The following is a 19904-nucleotide window of genomic DNA, read 5'->3' on the forward strand; positions in this document are numbered from 1 at the left end:
ACACCAGTACAAATACATCATCAAACCACAAAGAAAGACAACAGGAGAAGAGAGGAATGAGAGAACTACAAAACAGACAAAAAATCAACAAAATAGCAATGCAAAGTCTTTACTTATCAATAATTACTTTTTTGTTTTCCTAATATATATTATTTCTTAATTGAAGATAGTTGGTTTACAATGTTGTGTTCATTTCTGATGTACAGCAAAGTGATTCAGTTTTACATATGTGTGTGGGTATATATATATATATATATATATATATATATATTCAGATTATTTTGCATTATCGGTTATTACAAGATATTGAATATAGTTCCCTGTTCTATACAGTAGTACCTTGTTTTTACCTAGTAATTACTTTATATGTGGATGGACTAAACTCCTCAGTCAAAAGACAGTGGCTGAACGCATTAACTACATGCTATCTACAAAAGACTTACTTTATATTTAAGGAGACAGATATGCTGAAAGTGAAGGGCTAGAGGATGATATTCCCTGCAAATTGTAGATAAAAGATAGCAGGGTGGTTATACTTCTATAAGACAAAATAGACTAAGTTAAAAACCATCACAAGAGACATAGAAAGTCATTATACAATAATAAAAGGGTCAAATTAAAAGGAAGACATGGCAATTATAAATATATATGTACCCAATAAGAAAGCACCTAAATACATAAAGCAAACATTGATGTATCTGATGGGCTAAATAGACAGAAATACAATAATTGTAGGAGACTTTAATACCCTACTCTATAATGGGTAGATCATCAAAGCAGAAGATTTATCTAGTTTGCATTAAACTAAAAAGCATCTGAAAACAAGGGAAACAATCAACAGAGTGAAAAGGCAATCTTTGGAATGGGAAAAAATATTTGTAAACCACATGTCTGACAAGGGGTTAACATCTGAAATACATAAGAAACTCATACAACTCAATACAAAAAAATGATTAAAATTAACAAAGGACTTGAGTAGATATTTCTCAAAAGAAAACATACAAAAGGCTAACAAATATATGAAAAAGTCCTCAACATTACTAATCATCAGTGAAAAGCAAATCAAAACCACAATTAATTTTCAATTCACACCTCTTAAGATGGTTATCATCAAAAGAAAAAAAAGGTAATAAGTGGTAGTAAGGATGTGGAGAAAAGGGAACACTTGTCCACTGTTGGTGGGACTGTATATTGGTACAGCCACTATGGAAAACAGTACAGAGGTTCTTCAAAAATTTTAAAATAGGACTACCAAATGATCCAGAAATCCCACATCTGGCCATATAAACAAAGGAAGTGAAATCAGCATTTCAAAGAGATATGTGCACTCTCATTTCATTGCAGCATTAATCACCATAGCCAAGATATGAAAACCACCTAAAGTATGTCAACAGATGAATGGATAAATAAAATGTAATATATGATATTTTCCCTTTATGTATACACACACTCACACACAATGGAACTATTTTTCAGCCTTAAAATAAAGGCAAATTCTGCCATTTACCATGATATGGGTGAACCTGGGGGATATTATGCTTAGTAAAATAAGCCAGACACAGAAAGACAAGTATTGCATAATCTCACTTATAAGCAGAAACTAAAATAGTTGAACTCAGAAGCACAGAGTAAAATGGTGGTTACCAGGGTTTGGGAGTTGGGGAAAATGGGGAGATATTTGTCAAATGGCACAAAGTTTCAATTGTGCAAGGTGAATAAGTTCTGGAGATTTAATGTACAGCACAGTGACTATGGATAACAATGCTGTATTGAATACTTGAAATTTGCTAGGAATATAAATCTTAATTCTTTTCACCACAAAAAGGTGATTATGTGAGGTGAAGAATATGTTAATTAGGTTGGTTGTGGTGATTATTTCACAATGTATACATATGTGAAAATATCAAGTTTTCCACTTTAAATATGTACATTTTTGTCATTTATACCTCAGTAAAGCCAAAAAAGCCTCAAAGACAAAGATAAAATCTTGATTTAACAAGAGAATATGATCTCTTAAGTGAAAGATATATTCAATAAGATTTAAAGCTTATTTCTCATCTGGAATCCAGAAGGTCAGAAGACAGTGAGATAACATCCTCAAGGTACTATTTTTCTAATATTTTCAACCAAGAATTCTATAATTAGCAAAACACACCTTTAAAAATGGAGAATTTTACAGTGTCTCAAACTGTACTCTGTACTCTCCAACATTTACTTCCACCATCAAACTTCAGGTGTTTTTCATGATTTTTTTAAATATACACAAATATTTCTTAGTTAATAAATATTGAAAAACATCTACCTGTAACTTCTAATGTGATAAAACTACCAATTCTACTCCTGGGTATATATCTAAAAAAAAATAAAAACACTAATTTGAAAAGATACATGCACCCCAATGTTCCTAGCAGCACTATTTACAATAGTCAAGACATGGTAGCAACCCAAGGGCTCATCAACAGATGACTGGATTAAGAAGATAGATAGATAGATAGATAGATAGATAGATAGATAGATAGATAGATAGATGATAGGTAGTATAGATATATAGATATAGATAGATATAGATACAATGGAATATTACTCAGTGATAATAAAAACTGTGAAATACTGCCATTTGCCGCATTGTGTATGAATCCAGGGAATATTATGCTTAGTAAAATAAGTCAGACAGAGAAAGATAAATACTGTGTGATATCACTTATATGTAGATCTGAAATAAAATACAAATGATTGTATATGCAAAACAGAAATATTCACAGATATAGAAAACAAACTGTGGTTATCAAAGGGGAGAATAAAGAGAGGAGGGACAAATTAGGAGTATGGTACTAACAGATACAAACTATATATATAAAATTGATCAGCAACAAGGATATACTGTATAGCACAGGGGATTATACCCATTGTCTTGTAATAACCTGTAATGGAGTATAATCTATAAAAAATATTAAATCACTATGCTTAAACCTGAAACTAACATAATATTGTAAATCAACTATACTTCAACTAAAAATTTAGTTCATATAATATAAAAATTAGTTTAAATTCATTAATTTCCTCAATCAAAAGACATTAAGTAGATGAGTGTATAAAACAGAAAGAGATAAAACAAGAAGGGCAAGATGGCATTGTAGAAAGACCCTGAGCTTACCTCCTCCCATTGGACACATCAAATCTACACCTACATATAGAGCAATTTCTCCTGAAGAAGACTTGAGAACTGATTGAACAGTTACTATACATAGAAGGACGACATAGTAATGGAAAAGAAGCATGGAGACAATATCCATGAGAACCCCACCCCCACAGTGGTGACATGCACTAAGAATGAATATAGCTGGGGGACGCAAGCACAGATTTGCCCACCATGACACACAACAAAATACAGCAGTGTAAAGGGCACCTACACTGTACAGGAATAATATCCATTTCCTAACCCTAGAGCTTCTGCCAAATAAGCAGGGAATAACTGGAGCCCTCTTCAATCTCTTCAGGATTGAAGGTGTCAGGGAGCACCATTATTTGAGCCCTCCAGAACTCCCTCCAGCCCATGTGTATTTCAGGATTCCTCAGAAACTTCTCCAGCCTCAGCCATAACACCAAAGCTGCCTTCGTTGCAGTGCTCCCCAGGAACTACCTCTGGCCTGGACCACTCCAGCACTAGTCCTACCTCCAAGGATGCCTTGCATGAAGCACTCCCCAGGGACTACCCTTAGCCCTGTCCAATCTAGCCCCAGCCAGCTTGCCAAAGCTGCCACACACAAGCAGTCTACACAGGAGACTCTCCCACAGAAGGGCACTACTTCAGGACCAGGAGAGGTAGCTGTTTCACTTAATTCATACAAACAAACCAACAAAAAAAAAACAAAAGTCAAACAAAATAAGAAAACAAGGGAATATGTTCCAAATGAAATAACAAAATAAAACTCCAGAAAAATATCCTAATAAAATGGAGATAAGTAAATTGCCTGATAAAGAGTTTAAAGAAACAGTCATAAAGATGTTCACTGAATTCAAGAGAAGAATGAAGGAACCCAGTAAAAACTTCAACAGAGATTTAGAAAGAACCAATATAAGAAAGAACCAATCAAAAATGAAAATTACGGTAAGTGAAATTTAAAAAAAAACTACACTAGAGGGAATCAGCAGCAGATTAGATGATACAGAAGAATGGATACGAGATTTGGAGGATAGAATAGTGGATATCACCCAATAGAGCAACAAAAAAGAATAAAGATTTTTTTTTAATGAGGAGAGTTTAAGGTACTTCTGGAACAACATTAAGCATAATAACATTCACATTATGAGGGTCCCAGAGGAGGAGGAGAGGGAGAGAGAGAGAGAGAGACAGAGACAGCGACAGACAGACAGACAGAGAGAGAGAGAGAGAGAATGTATTTAAAGAAATAATGGCTGAAAACTTCCCTAGTCTGAAGAAGGAAACAGACATCTAGGTCCAGGAAGCACAGAAAATTCCAAACAAAATGAACTAAAAAAGATCCACACCAAAACATTATAATAAAAACGGAAAAAGTTGATAAAGAGAGAATCTTAAAGGCAGCAAGAGAAAAAAATACTAATCACATATAAGGGAAACCCCATAAGACTATCAGCTGATTTCTAAGCAAAAACTTTATAAGCCAGAAGGTAATGGCAGGATATATTTAAAGTGCTGAAAGGAAAAGAAAAAAACAGCCTTACAACATAGAATACTCTATGCAGCAAAGTTATTATCCAATATTAAAAGACACATAGTTTCCCAGCCGAGCAAAAAACAAAGGAGTTAATCACCACTAAACCAGCCTTAAAAGAAATATCAAAGAGTCTTCTTTAAGAAGAAAAGAAAAGGGCTGAACAAGAAATAAGAAAAGATATGAACAACAACAAAAATCTCACTGGTAAGGGCAAAATATAGTAAAGGCAATGAATAGACCAGTAAAAAAGCTAGTATGCCATGTTTGTTTTCTATGTCTGTGTATTTCTTTTTGTAAATAAGTTCATTTGTATCAAATAAGTTCATTTGTATCATTCTTTTTTAAGATTTCCCATATAAGTGATATCGTATGATATTTGTCTTTGCCTGACTTACTTCACTTAGTATGATAATCTCTAGGTCCAACCATGTTGCTGCAAATGACATTATTTCATTTTTTTTTATGGCTGAGTAATTATGGTTACCAAAGGGGAAAGGGGGGAGGGATAAGTTGAGAATTTGGGATTAACAGATATACACTACTATATATAAAATAGATAAACAACAATGACCTGTATGTGTGTGTGTGTGTGTGTGTGTGTGTAACTAAATCACTTTACTGTACACCTGAAACATTGTAAACTACTATATTTCAATTCCAAAAAAAAGAGGAGAAAATTTTAAATAAAATAGCCAAAAAACAAAACAAGCAAGAAAAGAATTGTTTGTTGCAATAAGTAGCTGACTCATTGCTTATTTTCCTTTCTACCCACAATAATACTACTTTTTAAATGTCATTTTATGACTAATCATTACATTCGTCAATGAATAATCTATGGGGAAATAGAAATTTCACAATAATGGCAAGCAGTCGATTCTTAATACACTTTGCAAATATTTTATTCTAAAATAAAAAATAAAAATCCAACAATTAAAAACTAGAGTTTATCTGCACGTGCAGAATTAAAATTTGTATGCAATTTCTATAACAAATCACATAAAACAAAATAATCTAAAATACTATTGAGAAGATATTTTTTATTATACTGTGAATGTATGAAAGTCCACTAATGGTATTGGTTCATAATTTGGCCATAAATATGTTATTTTCAATATAAAATATAAAAAGTAAGGGACAGTAGATCTCATAGTTATTAATCAATATTTGATCTCATAGTTATTAATCAAAATGTGAGAAGATGGAGATTTTTCAAGACACGCCTGTCAAGATACTGTCCCCTCACTTCTGATTCACATGGTTGGGATTGGGATAGAGTGCATGCATGAGTATTTCTGTTGTATGTTCCTGGTGCACATCCACCATCAAGTCAGCTTCTTCCATTTATAGTCAGAGGAACTGAGTACTAGAGAGATTAAATATTTTACAATATTAGAGTATTAATATAAAAAGTTACAAAACAGTGGAGTCATTTGTATTAGAATAGTGTTTAATTACTTTATTGAAAATATGAAATATATATTAGTGGCTTTAAATCCCCACATCCTATTGAAAATACATAACTTTCTTGAAGGTATAACTTCAGGGGATGAGAAAATAAGTATGCTCATAGAAACAGTTATTAAATGCTCTATAAATTTTCCAAATTTTATTATAATTGTTTCTTCTCTATGAGTGATATTTTTCCCCTTTTGAATAGCCAATTTACTTTACATCTTACTGACTAGAAGGGCTACTTTAAAAAAAGTAAAAACAATTTAATTGAGGTAAAATTCACATAATATAAAATTAACCATTTTAAAGTGAAAAATCCAGTGATATTTAGGATATTTACAATGTTGTATAATCAGCACCTCTATCCAGTTCCAGAATATTTTCATCACCCCAAGGGGAAAGCCTATACCCATTAAGAAGTCGCTCCCCATTTCCATTATTTTCTACCCCTGGCAACCACCAATCTGCATTTTGTCCCCAAGGATTTATCTCTTTTGGATATTTTATATAAATAAAATCATATAATGTGTTTTTTCAAAGCTAGTATGAAGGTTAAAAGGCAAAAGTAGTACGTTCAACTATAACTACAATAAGTAGTTAAGGGATACACAAATAAAAAGATGTCAATTATGATACCAAAAATATAAAACATGGTGGGGGTAGTAAAAATGCAATATTTATAAAATGGCTTTGAACTTAAGCAATGATCAGCTTAAATAGACAGCTATATATATATAGGTTGATATATATGAACCTTACGTTAACCACAAACCAAAAACATACAATGGCTATACAAAAAATACTAATAAAGGAATCTAAACATAACACTAAAGGAATCCATGAAGCCAAAAGGAAGGAAACGATGAGAAGACAGAAACAGAGAACTGAAAACCATCAGAAAACAAATAACAAATTGGCAATTATTACATACCAATAATTACTTTAAATGCAAATAGACTAAATGCTTCAATCAAAAGAAATAAGGTAGCTGAATGGATACAAAATAAGACCCATGTGCATTCTACCTACAAGAGGCCCACCTCAGATCTAAAGACACACATGGATTGAAATTGAAAGGATGGAAATATGTGTTCCATGCAAATGGAAAAGAAAAGAAAGTTAGGGTAGCAATACTCATATTAGAAAAACAGACGTTAAAGAAAAGACTGAAAGAAAAGACAAAGAAAGCCATTATACAATGATAAAGAATAACATTTGCTACCAACATAGGAAGACCTAAAAATATACATCAAATATTAACAGAAATAAAGGGAGAAACAGACAGCAATACAATACTAGTAGGGGGTTTTAATACCCCACTTACATAGTTACATCAATGGGTAGATCATTGAGACAGAAAATCATCAAGGAAATAACATCCTTAAATGACACATTAGACAAGATGGATATATATGTCCATAAAAAAGCAGCAGAATAAACAATCTTTTCAAGTGCACACGGATCCTTCCCTAGGAGGAATTCCATGTTAGATACAAAACTAGCCTCAATAAATTTGAGAAGATTTCAGTCATATAAAGCATCTTTTCTGACCACAATAGTATGAAATTAAAAATCAACTACAAGAAGAAAAGTGGAAAACAAAAAACACATGGCCATTAAACAAAATCTACCAAACAATCAATTGGTGAATGAAGAAATTTAAAAGAATTAAAAATACCATAAGACAAATGAAAATGGAAATATAACTTTAAAAATATTTATGGCAAATAGTAAAATTAGTTCTAAAAGGGAAGTTCATAACTCAATAAACAAGAAACTTAGAAGCCTACCTCAGAAAATAAGAAAAATCTCAAATTAACTATCTAAATGTACATTTAAAGAAACTAGAAAAAAAGAAGCAAAACCCAAAGTTAGTTAGTGAACTGAGAAAAGAGTTCAGTGCAAAAATAAATGAAATGGAGATTAGAAATACAATAGAAAACATCAATGAAACTAAGAATTGATTCTTTTAAAAGGTCGACAATATCATCAACCTTTAGCTAGACTCACGAAGAAAAAGATAGAGCCCAAATAAATAAAGCCAGAAATGAAAGAAGAGAAATTATACATGATTACAAGAGAATATTATCAACAATTAGAGGCCAACAAATTTGACAACCTAGAAGAAATAAATATCTAGAAACATACAATCTTTCAAGACTGAAAGAATAGAAAATATGAATAGATTGAGTGCTAGTAACAAAATTGAATCAGTAATAAAAAAGTCCCCCCCAAAAAAAGTCCAGGTCAAAATGACATTACAGATGAATGTTACTAAACATGTGTAGAGTTAAGACCAATCCTTGTCAAAGTATTCCAAAAAACTGAAGTGGAAAGGAGATTCCCAAACTAACTTTAAGAGGCTAGCATTACCATGACACAAAAAACAGACAGAGACACCACAAGGAAAGAAAATTACAGGCCAGTACCCTGATGAACATAGACACAAAAATCCTCAACAAAATATTAGGTAACTAAATTCAAAAATGCATGAAAAGAATCATACACCTTGATAAGGTAGAATTCATTTTAGGAATGCAAGGTTGGTTTATCAACTGTAAATTAATCAATTTGATAAACCACATTTACAAAACAAAAGATAAAATCACATGATTATCTCAATTGATGCAGAAAAAGCATTTGACAAAATTCAGCATCCATTTATGATAAAACCCCCTAAGAAGTGGGCATGGAAGGAACATACCTCAACATAATAAAGGCTATATGGGGCAAACCAACAGCTAACATCATACTCAATATTGAAAAGCTGAAAGCTTTTGCTCTAAGAGCAGGAAGAAGACAAGGATGCCTACACTCCCCATTTGTATTCAACATAGTATTGGAAGTTCTAGCCAGAGCAATTAGAAAAGAAAAATAAATAAAATATACCTAAATTGGAAAAGAAGAAGTAAATATGTCACTATTTGCAGATGACATAAGAGTACATATAGAAACCCTCAAACATGCCACCAAAAGAATAAAAACTAATAAATAAATTCAGTAATGTTGCAAAATACAAAATTAATATACAGAAATTTGTTGCATTTCTACACAGTAATAACAAACTATCAGAAAGACAAATGAAAAATATCTCATTTAAAATTAAATCAAGAGGAGGAGCTTCAAGATGGTGGAAGAGTAAGACACAGAGGTCCCCTTCCTCCCCACAAATACATTAGTAATATATCTACACGTGGAACAACTCCTATAGGACACTTAATGAACACTGGCAGAAGACTGCAGACCTCCAAAAAGGCAAAATACTCCCCACGTACCTGGGTAGGGCAAAAGAAAAAAGGCAAAACAGAGACAAAAGAATAAGGATGGGACCTGCACCAGTGGGAGGGAGCTGTGAAGGAGGAAAGGTTTCTACAGACTAGGGAGCCCCTTCGTGGGCAGAGACTGCAGGTGGTGGAGGGGGCAAGCTTTGTGGCCACAGAGGACAGTGCAGCAACAGGGGTGCAGAGGGCAAAGCAGAGAGATTCCCACAGAGAGGATCACTGCCGACCAGCACTCACCAGCCCGAGAGGCTTGTCTGCTCACCCACTGGAATGGGCGGGGGCTGGGAGCAGAGGCTTGGGCTTCAGAGGTCAGATCCCAGTGAGAGGACAGGGATTGGCTGCATGAACACAGCTTGAAGGGGGCTAGTGCGCCACAGTTAGCTGAAAGGGAGTCTGGGAAAAGTCTGGAGCTGCCGAATAGTCAAGAGACTTTTTCTTACCTCTTAGCTTCCTGGTGCATGAGGAGAGGGGATTCAGAGTGCTGCTTAAAGGAGCTCCAGAGATGGGCACGAGCCGCGGCTATCAGCACAGACCCCAGAGATGGGCATGAGACGCTAAGGCTGCTCCTGCTGCCACCAAGAAGCATGTGTGCAAGCACAGGTCACTATCCCCACCTCCCCACCCCAGAGCCTGTGCAGCTCGCCACTGCCAGTGTCCCATGATCCAGGGACAACTTCACCGGGAGAACACAGGGCCAGCCTCAGGCTGGTACAATGTCACGCCTGCCTCTGCAGCTGCAGGCTCACCCCGCATCTGTATCCCTCCCTCCCCCCATCCTGAGTGAGCCAGAGACACCTAATCAGCTGCTCCTTTAACCCCGTACTGTCTGAGTAAAGAACAGATGCCCTCAAACGGCCTACAGGCAGAGGCGGGGCCAAGTCCAAAGCTGAAACCTGGGAGCTGAGCAAACAATGAAGAGAAAGGGAAATTTCTCTTAGCAGCCTCAGGAGCAGTGGATCAAATCTCTGCAATCAACTTGAAGTACCCTGCATCTGTGGAATACCTGAATAGACAACAAATCATCCCAAATTGAGGAGGTAGATTTTGGGAGGAATGATATACATATTTTTCCCCTTTTCTGTTTATGTGTGTGTGTATGTGTATGCTTCTCTATGTGATTTTGCCTGTAGAGCTTTGCTTTTACCATTTGTCCTAGGGTTCTGTCGTTTTTTTTTAATTTAATTTCTTTTTTACTTAAAATATTTTTTCTTAATAATTAATTTTTAATAATTTTTTTATTTATTTTATTTTATCTTTTTCTTTCTTTCTTTCTTTTCCTCCCTTTTATTCTGAGTCGTGTGGAGGACAGGCTCTTGGTGCTGCAGCCAGGCATCAGGGCTGTGCTACTGTGGTTGGAGAGCCAGGTTCAGGGTACAGCTCCACAAGAGACCTTCTACATCCACGTAATATAAAATGGCAAAAATCTCCCAGAGATCTCCACCTCAACACCAAGACCCAGCTCCACTCAACGATGAGCAAACGACAGTGCTGGACACCCTGTGCCAAACAATTCACAAGACAGGAACACAACACCATCCATTAGCACAGAGGCTGCCTAAAATCATAATAAGGCCACAGACACCCCAAAACACACCACAAGACATGGACCTGCCCACAAGTAAGACAAGATCCAGCCTCATTGACTAGAACACAGGCACCAGTCCCCTCCACAAGGAAGCCTACACAAGACACTGAGAAAAACTTAGCCACTGGGGACAGACATCAACAACAACAGAAGCTACAAACCTGCAGCCTGAAAAAAGGAGACCCCAAACACAATAAGTTAAGCAAAATGAGAAGACAGAGAAACACAAAGAAGATGAAGTAGCAAGGCAAAACCCCACCAGACCTAACATTAAGGGGAAACAGGTAGTCTACTTGAAAAAGAATTCAGAAAAATGAAAATACAGATGATCCAAAATCTTGGAAATAGAAAGGAGAAAATACAAGAAACGTTTAACAAAGACCTAGAAGAACTAAAGAGCAAACAAACAGTTATGAACAACACAATAAATGAAATTAAAAATTCTATAGAAGGGATCAATAGCAGAATAACTGAGGCAGAAGAACGGATAAGTGATCTGGAAGATAAAATAGTGGAAATAACTACTGCAGAGCAGAATAAAGGAAAAAGAATGAAAAGAATTGAGGACAGTCTCAGAGACTTCTGGGACAACATTAAATGCACCAACATTCGAATTATAGGGGTCCCAGAAGAAAAAGAAAAATAAAGGGACTGAGAAAATACTTGAAGAGGTTATGGTTGAAAATTTACCTAATATGGAAAAGGAAATAGATAATCAAGTCCAGGAAGCACAGAGAGTCCCATACAGGATAAATCCAAGGAGAAACAAGCCAAGACACATATTAATCAAACTATCAAAAATTAAATACAAAGAAAAAATATTAAAAGCAGCACGGGAAAAACAACAAATAACACACAAGGGAATCCCCATAAGCTTAAAAGCTGATCTTTCAAGAGAAACTCTGCAAGTTAGAAAGGAGTGGCAGGGCATATTTAAAGTGATGAAGGAGAAAAACCTACAACCAAGATTACTCTACCCAGCCAGGATTTCATTCAGATTTGATGAAGAAATTAAAAACTTTACATACAAGCAAAAGCTAAGAGAATTCAGCACCACCAAACCAGCTTTACTACAAATGCTAAAGGAACTTCTCTGGGCTGGAAACATAGGAGAAGGAAAAGAACTAACAAAAAACCCAACAAAATTAAGAAAATGGGAATAGGAACATACATATCGATAATTACCTTAAATGTAAATGGATTAAATGCTCCGACCAAAAGACATAGATTGGCTGACTGGATACAAAAACAAGACCCATATATATGCTGCCTACAACAGACCCACTTCAGACCTAGGGACACATACAGGCTCAAAGTGAGGGGATGGAAAAAGATATTCCATGCAAATGGAAATCAAAAGAAAGCTGGAGTAGCAATTCTCATATCAGACAAAATAGACTTTAAAACAATGACTATTGAAAGAGACAAAGAAGGACACTACATAATGATCAAGGGATCCATCCAAGAAGATATAACAAGTGTAAATATTTATGCACTCAACATAGGAGCACATCAATTCATAAGGCAAATACTAACAGCCATAACAGGGGAAATTGACAGTAACACAATCATAGTAGGGGACTTTAACACCCCAGTTTCACCAATGGACAGATCATCCAAAATGAAAATAAATAAGGAAACACAAGCTTTAAATGATACATTGAACAAGATGGACTTAATTGATATTTATAGGACATTCCATCCAAAAACATCAGCATACACATTCTTCTCAAGAGCTCATGGAGCATTCTGCAGGATAGATCATACCTTGGGTCACAAATCAAGCCTTGGTAAATTTAAGAACATTGAAATTGTATCATGTATCTTTTCTGACCACAATGCTATGAGACGAGATATCAATTACAGGAAAAAATCTGTGAGAAATATAAACACATGGAAGATAAAAAACACACTGTTTAATAACCAAGATGTCAATGAAGAAATCAGAGGAAAACAAAAAATAATTAGAAAAACATGGCGACCCAAAACCTATGGGATGCAGCAAAAGCAGTTCTAAGGGGGAAGTTTATAGCAATACAATCCTACCTTAAGAAACAAGAAACATCTCAAATAAAAAAAACTAACCTTACATCTAAAGCAGCTAGAGAAAGATGAACAAAAGGCCCCAAAGTTAGCAGAAGGAAAGAAATCATAAAGATCAGATCAGAAATAAATGAAGAAGAAATGAAGGAAACGATAGTAAAGATCAATAAAACTAAAAGCTGATTCTTTGAGAAGGTAAAGAAATGTGATAAACCATTAGCCAGACTTATCAAGGAAAAAGGGAGAAGACTCAAATCAATAGAATTAGAAATGAAAAAGGAGAAGTAACAACTGACACTACAGAAATACAGAGGATCATGGACATTACTACAAGCAAATCTATGCAAATAAAATGGACAACCTGGAAGAAGTGGAAAAATTCTTAGAAATGCACAACCTGCAGAGACTGAACCAGGAAGAAATAGAAAATATGAACAGACCAATCACAAGCACTGAAATTGAAACTGTGATTAAAAATCTTCCAACAAACAAAAGCCCAGGCCCAGATGGCTTCACAGGTGAATTCTGTCAAACATTTAGAGAAGAGCTAACACTTATCCTCCTCAAACTGTTCCAACATATAGCAGAGGGAGGAACACTCCCTAACACATTCTACAAGTCCACGATCACTCTGATACCAAAACCAGACAAAGATTTCTCAAGGAAAAAAACTACAGGCCGATATCACTGATGAACATAGATGCAAAAATCCTCAACAAAATACTAGCAAACAGAATCCAACAGCACATTAAAAGGATCATACACCATGATCAAGTGGGGTTTATTCCAGAAATGCAAGGATTCTTCAATATATGCAAATCTATCAATGTGATAAACCATATTAACAAATTGAAGGAGAAAAACCATATAATCATCTCAATAGATGCAGAGAAAGCCCTTGACAAAATTCAACACCCATTTATGATAAAAACACTGCAGAAAGTAGGCATAGAAGGAACTTACCTCAACATAACAATGGCCCTATATGACAAACTCACAGCCAACTTCGTCCTCAATGGTGAAAAACTGAAAGCATTTCCACTAAGATCAGGAACAACACAAGGTTGCACACTCTCACAACTATAATTCAACATAGTTTTGGAAGTTTTAGCTACAGCAACCCGAGAAGAAAAAGAGATAAAATGAATCCAAATTGGTAAAGAAGAAGTAAAGCTGTCACTGTTTGCAGATGACATGATACGATACATAGAGAATCCTAAAGATGCTACCAGAAAACTACTAGAGTTAATCAATGAATTTGGTAAAGTAGCAGTATACAAAATTAATGCACAAAAATTTCCTGTATTCCTATACACTAATGATTAAAAATCTAAGAGTGAAATTAAGAAAACATTCCCATTTACCACTGCAACAATATGAATAAAATATCTAGGAATAAACTTACTTAAGGAGACAAAAGACCTGTATGCAGAAAATTATAAGACACTGATGAAAGAAATTAAATATTATATAAATAGATGGAGAGATATACCATGTTCTTTGATTGGAAGAATCAACATTGTGAAAATGACTCTACTACCCAAGGCAATCTACAGATTCAATGCAATCCCTATGCAACTACCACAGGCATTTTTCACAGAATTAGAACAAAAAATTTCACAATTTGTATGGAAACACAAAAGACCCCGAATAGCAAAAGCAATCTTTAGAAAGAAAAACTGACCTGGAGGAATCAGGCTTCCTGCCTTCAGACTATACTACAAAGCTACAGTGACCAAAACAGTATGATATTGGCACAAAAACAGAAAAATAGATCAATGGATCAGGATAGAAAGCCCAGAGATAAACCCATGCACATATGGTCACCTTAACTTTGATAAAGGAGGAAGGAATATACAATGGAGATAAGGTAGCCTCTTCAATAAGTGGTGCTGGGAAAACTGGACAGTTACATACAAATGAATGAAATTAGAACACTCCCTAACCCCATACACAAAAGTAAACTCAAAATGGATTAAAAGCTAAATGTAAGGCCTGATACCATCAAACTATTGGAGGAAAACATAGGCAGAACACACCGTGACATAAATCACAGCAAGATCCTTTTTTACCCACGTCCTAGAGAAATGAAAATTAAAACAGAAATAAACAAATAGGACCTAATGAAATTTACAATCTTTTGCACAGCACAGGAAACCATAAACGAGATGAAAAGACAACCCTCAGAATGGGATAAAATATTTGCAAATGAAGCAACTGACAAAGAATTAATCTCCAAAATTTACAAGCAGCTCATGCAGCTCAATATCAAAAAAGCAAACAACCCAATCTGAAAATGGGCAGAAGATCTAAATAGACATTTCTCCAAAGAAGATATACAGATTGACAACAAACACATGAAAGAATGTTCAACATCATTAATCATTAGAGAAATGCAAATCAAAACTACAATGAGGTATCACCTCACACTGGGCAGAATGGCCATCATGAAAAAATCTACAAACAATAAATGCTGGAGAGGGTATGGAGAAAAGGGGACCCTGTTGCGCTGTTGGTGGGAATGTAAATTGATACATGCACTATGGAGAACAGTATGGATGATCCTTAAAAAACTAAAAATATAACCACCATACAACCCAGCAATCCCACTACTGGACATATACCCTGAGTAAACAATAATTCAAAAAGAGTCATGTACTAAAATGTTCTTTGCATCTCTATTTACAATAGCCAGGACATGGAAGCAACCTAAGTGTCCATTAACAGATAAATATATAAGGAAGATGTGGCACATATATACAATGCAATATTACTCAGCCATAAAAAGGAATGAAACTGAATTATTTGTAGTGAGGTGGATGGACCTAGAGACTGTCATTCAGTGTGAAGTAAGTCAGAAAGAGAAGAACTAATACCGTATGCTAACACATATATATGGAAGCTAAAAAAAAAAAAAAGTCATGAAGAACCCAGGGGGAAGACGGGAATAAAGATGCATACCTAGTAGAGAATGGAGTTGAGAATACGGGGAGGAGGAATGGTAATCTGGGACAAAGTGAGAGAGTGACATGGACATATATACACTACCAAACATAAAATAGATAGCTAGTGGGAAGCAGCCACATAGCACAGAGAGATCAGCTCGGTGCTTTGTGACCATGTAAAGGGGTGGGATATGGAGGGTGGGAGGGAGGGAGATGCAGGAGGGAAGAGATATGGGAACATATGTATATGTATAACTGATTCACTTTGTTATAAAGCAGAAACTAACACACCATTGTAAAGCAATTATACTACAATAAAGGTGTTAAAAAAAACCTCAAAAATATAATACTTTTTTTCCTATGGAAAAAAAGAAAAAAATGTGCAATACCTATGAATAAATTTAACCAAGGAGGTGAAAGACATACTCTGAAATCTATAAGAATTTGAGGTACAAAATTGAAGACAACATAAATAAGTGGATAGATATACCATACTCATGGATGGGAATTATTGATATTGCTAAAATGTCCATTTTACCCAAAACAATCTACAATTCATTGAAATCCCTATTAAATAGCAATGGCATTTTTCACAGAACTACAGCAAATAAGCTTAAAATTTGTATAGAGCCACAAAAGACCCTGAATACCCAAAGCAATCTTGAGCAAGATGATCAAAACTGGAGGAATCATGCTCTCAGATATGAAAGTACACTACAAAGCTACAGTAATGAAAACTGGTATTGTAATGACACGAAAATACACACATAGATCAATGGAAAACAACAGAGAGTACCAAAATAAACCCACATTTATGTGGTCAATTAATCTATGGCAAAAGTTGCACAAATATAAAACGGGGAAAGAACAGTCTCTTCAATAAATGGTGTTGTGAAAACTGAGCAGCTCCATGTTAAAAAATATCATACTGGACTATCTTACACCATATACAAAATCAATTCATATGGATTAAAGACTTAGATATAAGACCTGAGACCATAAAATCCATGGAAAACAGATAGGCAGTAAGCTCTATGACATCACTTTTGACAATATTTTTATGGATATATCTTCTCAGGCAAGGGCAATGAAAGCAAAAATAAACAAGTGCAATTATACCAAAGTAAAAAGTTTTTGCACAGTGAAGGAAACAACCAACAGAACAAAAAAGCAACCTACTGAATGGGAGAACATATTTTCAAACAATACATCTGACACCCAATGTATCCAATACATAAAGGACATATGAGGTTCAATATCAGAAAAAAACAAACAACTCGATTAAAACATTGGTAGAAAACCTGAATAGATTTTCCCAAAGAAGAAATACAGATAACCAAAAAGCACATGAAAAGTTCTCAATATCAATAATCTTCAGTGAAATGCAAATCAAAACCACAATGTGTTACTAACTCACACCCATCAGAAAGTTTATTATGAAAAAGACAAGAAACAAGTGATGACAAGGATGTGGAGAAAGGGAACACTAGTGCACTGTTAGTGGGAATGTAAATCGGTGTAGCCACTTTGGAAAGCACTATGGTGGTTCCCCTGAAAACTATAAATAGAACTACCACAGAATTCAGCAATTTCATTTCTGTGTATTTATCTAAAGAAAACAAAAACACTAATTGGAAATGATATGTGCATCCCTATGTTCATTGGAGCACTATTTACAATAGCCTAGATATGGAAGCAACCTAAGTGTCGACTTATAAATAAATGGATAAAGAAAATGTACACACACACACACACACACACACACACACACATATATATATATATATACACACATAATGGAACATGTGTATTCCATTATATATTTTTTATATATTTATATATAAAAAATATATAATGGAATATTAGTCATAAAAAATAATGAAATCTTTCCATTTGTGACATTGATTGATCTAGACGATATTCTGCTAAGTGAAATAATTAGTATTGAAATAGTAAATGATTTATGAATAGAACTGTTAAAAGAATAATTGTTAATGTTACTTCATATGAAATTGTGTGTGCTACTGCCTATAGGGATTCAATTAGTATGTATTTTGAGTTTGAAGCTCATCTAGATCACAGGAGTAGATAAATAGGCTTAATATGCCTAGTTTAAATAGTACATCTAAATTTATGTTGATGAGTGGGTAGGGTATGGGAAGAGAAATTCATATTTTGAGGGTCAGGGTTAAGGCTAGAATTGGTGCAATAATAAATATAAAAAATGATGATGTTGATTGTCAAACTGGTTCTTTAATAAATAATTTGATTGCCTCAGCATTGGGTTGTAACAATCCATAGAGCCCAACAATGTTTGGTCCTTTTTGGAGTTACATATTACCTGAGATTTTTTGTTCAATTAATGTGAGGAATGCTACAGCAAGTAGGATTGGGAAAATGAGTAAAAGAGTGTTAATTATAAACATTTTGTTAGGAAGAGGAATTGAACCTCTGGCTCTACCATCCTCACAAACCCAATTCTTGGGCATGGCATGTGTATGAATTAAAATTACATCATTAATTAATTTGATGTCACTTTCATAAAGTAGGCCTTATTTCTCTTGTCCTTTTGTACTGGGAGAAATATATAATAGATAAAAACTGACCTGGATTACTCTGGTCTGAACTCAGATTATGTAGGACTTTAATTTTTGAGCAAATTAGCATTTAATAACAGTTATACCATTGGGATGTCCTGATCCACCATCGAGGTCATAAAACCTTTTGCCGATATAAACTCTAGGATAGAATTGTGCTGTTATCCCTGGGGTAACTTGTTCCCTTTATCAATATTTTGGATCAATATGTAATAAAACCTTTTGACTAGTTAGACTATATTTTAATCAGTCAGAGGTTGTTTATTCTTCGAGGTCATCCCAACCAAAATTGTTAATCCATTAAAAAGTTTTGTTATCCCTTAATTGTTTAGTTGATTTTTTAGATTAATTAAAGATTCATAGAGTCTTCTTGGTTTATAATGTCATTCCCGCCTCTTCACCGGAAAGTCAATATCACAGATTAAAGTAAGAGACAGTAAAACCCACATGTGGTCAGTCATACAAGGCTTTGCTTAGAGGACAAATGCGTATGTTACATTTGCAAGGTCAGGATACAGGGGTGGTTAAACAGGTGTCATTGTGCAGGCAGTGCCTCTAATACTAGTTATAGTGGAGGTGATGTTTTCTGTGAACAGACAGAGCTTGTGTTTGCTGAGTTTCTTTTACTTTTTAAAATCTTTCCCTAAATGCATGCCTGTTTTGGATTAACAATTATTTTAATAAATAATTAAGTATTAATTTAGATTTATTTATTGTTAACTATCAGTGGGTTATCCATTCTGATATAAGTCTATGCAAGTAGAAATATTTCTTGTTACTCATATTAACAGCATTGCTTCTATTAATTAATAGATTGGTCCAATATTAAACCAGGAGTTAGTTTATTGTTGGTACTAAGTTGGTTATGTTGTTGAGCTTGAAAACTTTCTTAATTGGTGGCTGCTTTTAAGCCAACTATGGCATTGTTTGTTTTTATTCTATTCAAAATGTTGTAACCTGTATGTAAAAAGCTGTACCTTTTTAGAGTAACATTTAAAATTAGGTTAAAAGTAGGTTTTTTAAAGTAATATTTAAAGTTGAACTAAAATTCTTTCCTGGACAACCAGTTTTCACCAGGCTTATTAGGCTTGTCACCTCTATTTATAAATCTTCTCACTATTTTGCCACATAGATGAGTTTGTTCTTGTAAACTACTCATAAGTAGCTTGTCTGGTTTTGGGGTATTTAACTTAAGTTCTCTTTGTTAAAGTTTTCTTTGCTAAATCATTATGCAAAAGGCAAAAAGGGTAAGCTTTGCTTTTTAGTACTTTTAATGCTTCCTTTATTATTCCTTTGTGGTATCT

The sequence above is a fragment of the Tursiops truncatus genome, chromosome X (assembly GCF_011762595.2).
Source record: "Tursiops truncatus isolate mTurTru1 chromosome X, mTurTru1.mat.Y, whole genome shotgun sequence".
NCBI lineage: Eukaryota > Metazoa > Chordata > Mammalia > Artiodactyla > Delphinidae > Tursiops > Tursiops truncatus.